Source organism: Peromyscus eremicus, chromosome 2, assembly GCF_949786415.1.
Source record: "Peromyscus eremicus chromosome 2, PerEre_H2_v1, whole genome shotgun sequence".
In the NCBI taxonomy this organism is placed as follows: Eukaryota; Metazoa; Chordata; class Mammalia; order Rodentia; family Cricetidae; genus Peromyscus; species Peromyscus eremicus.
This window is the reverse complement of record NC_081417.1, coordinates 36,011,828-36,017,353: the sequence shown is the minus strand read 5'-3', so window position 1 is coordinate 36,017,353 and position 5,526 is coordinate 36,011,828.

The window sequence follows — 5,526 nt, the reverse complement described above, 5'->3', positions numbered from 1 at the left end:
TGCCTTTCCACACTGTAGACTGGATCTCTGTTGACATGAAGCAACCCGGGGGCCGGGGGTGTCTCCTCTTCAACATTTTTTTTTCTCTCTCTAAGCCATGGGCAAAACCAATCTTGTCAGCACCTCCCATAACATGTAAGAGGATCTGCAAATTTTGCTTTGGGTTTTCTAGGTTTCCCTACAGCTGAGTTCTCAGTTTTTAAATTCTTCAGTAACAATGAGCAGCTCACAGAAGGAGGAAGGGTCAGCCTGGAAACCAAGCACTGACTGTGCACCGGGCACTGGACTGGGAACCTCATGTCTGCCTGAATCCTGATTTTTAATAAGATGGGTGGTTTTCTCCTTGTACTATTTGTTCGGGAATTTGCCTCATTTTTGTAGCTGATCAAAGTCACCTCTAAACAGTAGATGGAGCACTGAGACATTGTTGGTTTCTGACTGTGTCATCATACTGGAACAAAGGTAAAATGCAATAAACTTAATAGATCCAGAAAGATGTGTGTTATATTAAAATTGTGTGTGTGTGTGTGTGTGTGTGTGTGTGTGTGTGTGTGTGTGTGTGTTTGTATGATTTCAGCTATACATATATGGCTAGATAGTAGTCATACATATCATACAACATCACTCTATAGCATCAGATTATTCATAAAGACATATTGTAAATTAGCTCACTGGTTCAAACACACAAATACATTAAATGGCCAATGGGGGAAAACATGAGGACTCCTTAAACTTGAAATCAGCAAATCAGGAAGCACGGGTGTGTTGGCATCGTTTATTAAAAGAGATGAACTATCCTCCTCAGGTCGGGATTATAGATATCCTCAAAACTTTTCTGAACACTGAAGGAAGAGCCTTGCAGACCCCACCCCCACCCCCCGTGGGTGGCTTGCTTTACCACCATGGCTCCTTCCCGCTTTTCCCGCCTTAATTTCAGTTATCCAGTGAGGGGTGCTTTGACTGCAATGGCTACTCTGTGATAAACACAACGCTTGATTCGTTCACTGTGGAAATAATTACACTCAACTGGACTCCCGGCTTCCCAAGGCCTGTGAAGGTTGGTTTTAAGTCTTCAAAATCAAGAAACTCTTATTATTTTATAAAGAAGCTGCCAGGTATGGGAAAAAATAACCCGTAGGGCTGCCTTCACCCCCCCCCCCCCAGTCTCCCAAATCCGAGGAAAATGAAGGGCAACCTCTGAAGCTTTTTCAGACAGAAGGTCACAATTCAAAGGCCTGGTAACTCAATCCAGTGCGGCAATCACACAGCTATTGGAAACACAGCCAGAAGCACCACGAGTCTAGCTATTTTTTTTATTAAGTAACGTCCATAGGTACACAACCTGGAGGTTTCTCTCAACTGTAAAGTCTAGCTGCATTCATACTGGCAGGGATCAAGTTGCCTTGGGGTCTTGAATTTTACTTTAGCATGCTGGGACAGAAGGGGGGAAAGGTGGACTCGACATTACTGCCTAAGTAAAACAATAGCTAACATTTGCTCTAATGAGGAGAGGACCCCTCCAGAACTAACGTATAAATAAGGTGAAACGTTTTTCAGTCTTTAGATCCCCACAACAAACAAAAAGGCTTGTTTTCGGTGGTTTCATAGTTGAAGTATTCTACTGATGATTTGAATTTGTGGTTCAGGTTGCTTCTTTGGGGGATTTTTAATTTTTTTGTGAAAAGATATCAGTAGCTTGGTTTACCTGAATTTCAGAGATTAAACAAGATGGAGTACCTGGAATCTTTTGAGTTGGGTATTTGAAAATGTGGAAGATTCTTAAAAATAAGGCTCTGGTTGACAGGGAATTAGTGCTGGTGGCTTGTTTTTTTAATCAATACAAGGAAAAACAAATAGTTTACCAAGGGGTCAGAGTACCAGTGGAAGAGCCCTCTAGTGCCTGATCCTCATTGACAAGCCCTGCTGAAAGATCCACACAACCCCCATTAGTCCGGCCCTCTGGGAATGCCCTTCACTTTCCTTCCTGTCCTTGCAGGAGAGGATGGTCTGCCCTGCCAGCCAGAGGAGGGAGGGGGCCAAAGAGGAGGTGAGGGGGAAGGGAGGGGGCCAAGGAGGAGGTGAGGGGGGAAGGGAGGGAACCAAGGAGGAGGTGAGGGGGGAAGGGAGGGGGGCCAAGGAGGAGGTGAGGGGGGAAGGGAGAGGGCCAAGGAGGAGATGAAGCAGGGAAGGACAAAAACAAAACAGACCCAGAAAGGAGGAATTTATGACCATGATCAAAAGTGCCCAAATACCCGAGCCGTTAGGTTAGGAAGTCTAAGAAGAAAAGATAATGTACATAGATACGTGGGGTTTATACATTTCACATTGAAAAATCCATCACTGTTGTCTTCATCTTGTTTGTGAGGAATTATATCTGATAAACCTAAAAATGAAAACAAATATAGATGACTTCACTCCCCAGAAATAAATGCATTCATAATTAATTAACGAAGACTCTTAAAGAGGAGGAACTTCGAATCGCTCGCTCCCCCCTCAGCCTCTAATACTGACTGTTGCTTTGACCATTGTTCACAACTCTGAACGACCTACACACAAAAAAGAGGAGAAATATTCTCGGTGAGACATAGTGCACATTCGTGCATCTCCAATGCAGCATGCAGGAGCTCTGGCTCCCACCCTAGCTTGCCATGTTCTTGTCATCACTCCCACTATTTCAAGCTCTTTTCCTAAGCTGTATTAAATTACCAACTCATGCCTATGCTCAAGGGTCCTTACTACACTATAACAAATACCCTAAAGACTAAAGTGGGTTTTAATTTTGACTTTAGGGTGGGTTTTCTCTTTGCCTTTTGTTAGCAATTACATATTACAATTTATAACCTTTAACCCAGCTAAGCATAGGTTTGATGAATGCAAGGTTAGATCCCATCCCCTACCAAAACAGCATGAGAATGAAGGCCTAGAGAGGACATGGTGAGTTTTCAGGATTGATGCAGGTAGTAGGTGCTCAGTAAATGCTACTTAACTGAAGTAAAGCAAGTACACACTGCTTCTCGGTGGAACATAATCCTAGTTTGGAAAGGTGAAAATCATGTCTCTAAATTGCTTGTACTTCTATCCACCACCACCCTCGCACACACTGTGTTATACTTTCCCCTTATGGAAACTCAAGAGCTGAATTGGCTAGGCCATTATCATCGCTTATGCTCATATTCAAAACCAGAATTTAAACACTTCTAAGAAACAAATTGACTTATTTGAACTGCACTAGGAATTTGTGATCCAAACAAGAAATGGATGACCAAGAAAATTAAGAAACTGCATCAGGCCCAAAGTCGTTGTGCTTGGTATATTAATTGAGTGAGACTGGAAAATGAAATAAAAACAAGAGATTTAAGTTCATTTTTTAAAAATCCAACAAATACTGTATGCTAATTCTAACTATCACTGCCTTCCTAAAGCCCTCTAGCTTCCGAGTATCAGTTCATTTCCTTTTAAGTTCTTAATGAAAACAATCCAGAAGAATTAACGTGAAAATGTAATGAGGGCATGGAGATATAACTCAGTGATAAAAAGTGCTTGCTACTGTTGCAGAGGACCAAGGTTCAGTTCCCAGAACACTTATCAGGCAGCTCGCAACTGTTGTAACTCCAGTTGCAGGCACGTATGTGGTACACATGCATACATTTAGGCACACGGATATACATATAAAATAAATAATTAAAAAATAGATACGCAACGGAGTGAAGACGGAGTTAAGAATACAATTTCTTACTGTCTGAAACTCTTCATTATAGAACTATTTACAATGATGTCATTGTCAAAATCTACAGTTTCTTTTATTTTCTTTTTTAAAATACTATATCTTTGTTATTTTTATTTTATATATATTGGTGTTTTTGCCATGGGTGTCAGGTCCCCTGGAACTGGAGTTACAGACAGTTGTGAGCTGCCATGTGGGTGTTAGGAATTGAACCTTGGTCCTCTGGAGGAGGAGTCAGTGGTCTTAATCACTGAGCCATCTCTCCAGCCTCCCAAATTTGTAGTTTCAATGGCATCCTGAAGTCTTACCAATCAAGTCAGCTGGTCTACCAAGTAGGACTCAGTAAATACTTAGTATCTATCCAGTATTTACTAGGTATTGGGGACACTAGAGGAAGCAGTGAGCACAGAAGACAGAATCCTTTCACTAAGAAAATTATCTCATGTCCACACAGAAGAGTATAAAGAAATGGACAAGTATCTGACTCAATGAAAGTATTTAGTTTTGCTTCTTATAGAAACCAAAGAAAAGACAAGTAAAGAGTTTTTTAAGCATATATTCTTAAGGACACAGAAGACAAGTAACAAGAAAAGAAGAGCAAACTTTAGAAGTGAGGAAAAAAAACTAGACCATTGGTAACTGACTTAACAGAGTCAAGAAAGCTGGATCTAAAGTTGATAATGGGGGTAGACGACAGGAAAGCAATTCAACACATAACAAACCCACTTCATCTTACCTTACACATCACACATGGAGCTGGTGGTACTGGGAACTTCTGTAAGTGAAAGCCAAGTTTATAAATGTGGATTAGCTACAAATCAGTGTAAGAGACAGTTAGATACACACACACACACACACACACACACACACACACACACACACACACACACACACCAGCTAGTAGAATAAACAGACTATGAACTTCAAGGGAAGCCATAGGGGATGTTGAGTATTCCATGTCCACAGCAGGCTGGGTAAAAGCCATTCATACATCAAGTGCTATGATACCCACTTCCACTTCTTTTAGCCCTAACCTCCCCATCAAGGCTCATAGAACTGTCAGCTCCATCTAGATCATTAAGGCAAGAGCCTGGACTCACCTTCACTAAGGGTTATGACTAGTCTAAAGGGAAATAGCTGAGACTCTTAGATCTGGAGGCATTTCCTGTAAGGGACTTCACCAGATCACCCAAAATAAAAACCATGGTCCATATTTATGATTCAACTTTAATATAAGCATACAATTAAAAACAAGTAGGAGTTTAAAGAAAGCCTCTACTAAGACATACAAAACCCAAATGAATAGTAACAGAGAGCAGACCGAGGCAAATATTAAGAAAATCAAAATAACTCCCATTATCATTCCTAAGAAAACTAAGAGAAAACACCACAGTCATGAAACTAGAACAAAGTAACAACAGTGTCCCTAACACATGCATGCACGTGCACAAAATAAAAAATGAAGAATATCCAAAGAGCGGGTGTGGCATGGTGGTAGAACACTGGTCTAGTATGTGCAAGACCCTAGGTTCCATCCCCATCACTCAGGAGGAAGAAGAGGAAGATGAGAAGAAAGGGCTGTGAGAAGGAGAAGAAGGAGGAGTGGGAAGGGGAAGAGCAGGTAGAAGAAGAAAGCCTGGAAAAGATCCATGAGAAATAAAAAGTAAGGAAACAGAAATGTTGAAATCAATAAAGTTGGCAAAATAAACTGAGGCAGTCTCCCATGAGCGCAAGAAGAGGTAAGAATTACATGAAGCAGGATAATGAAACGCTGTATACTCCTGGTGGTCCAACATCCAAAT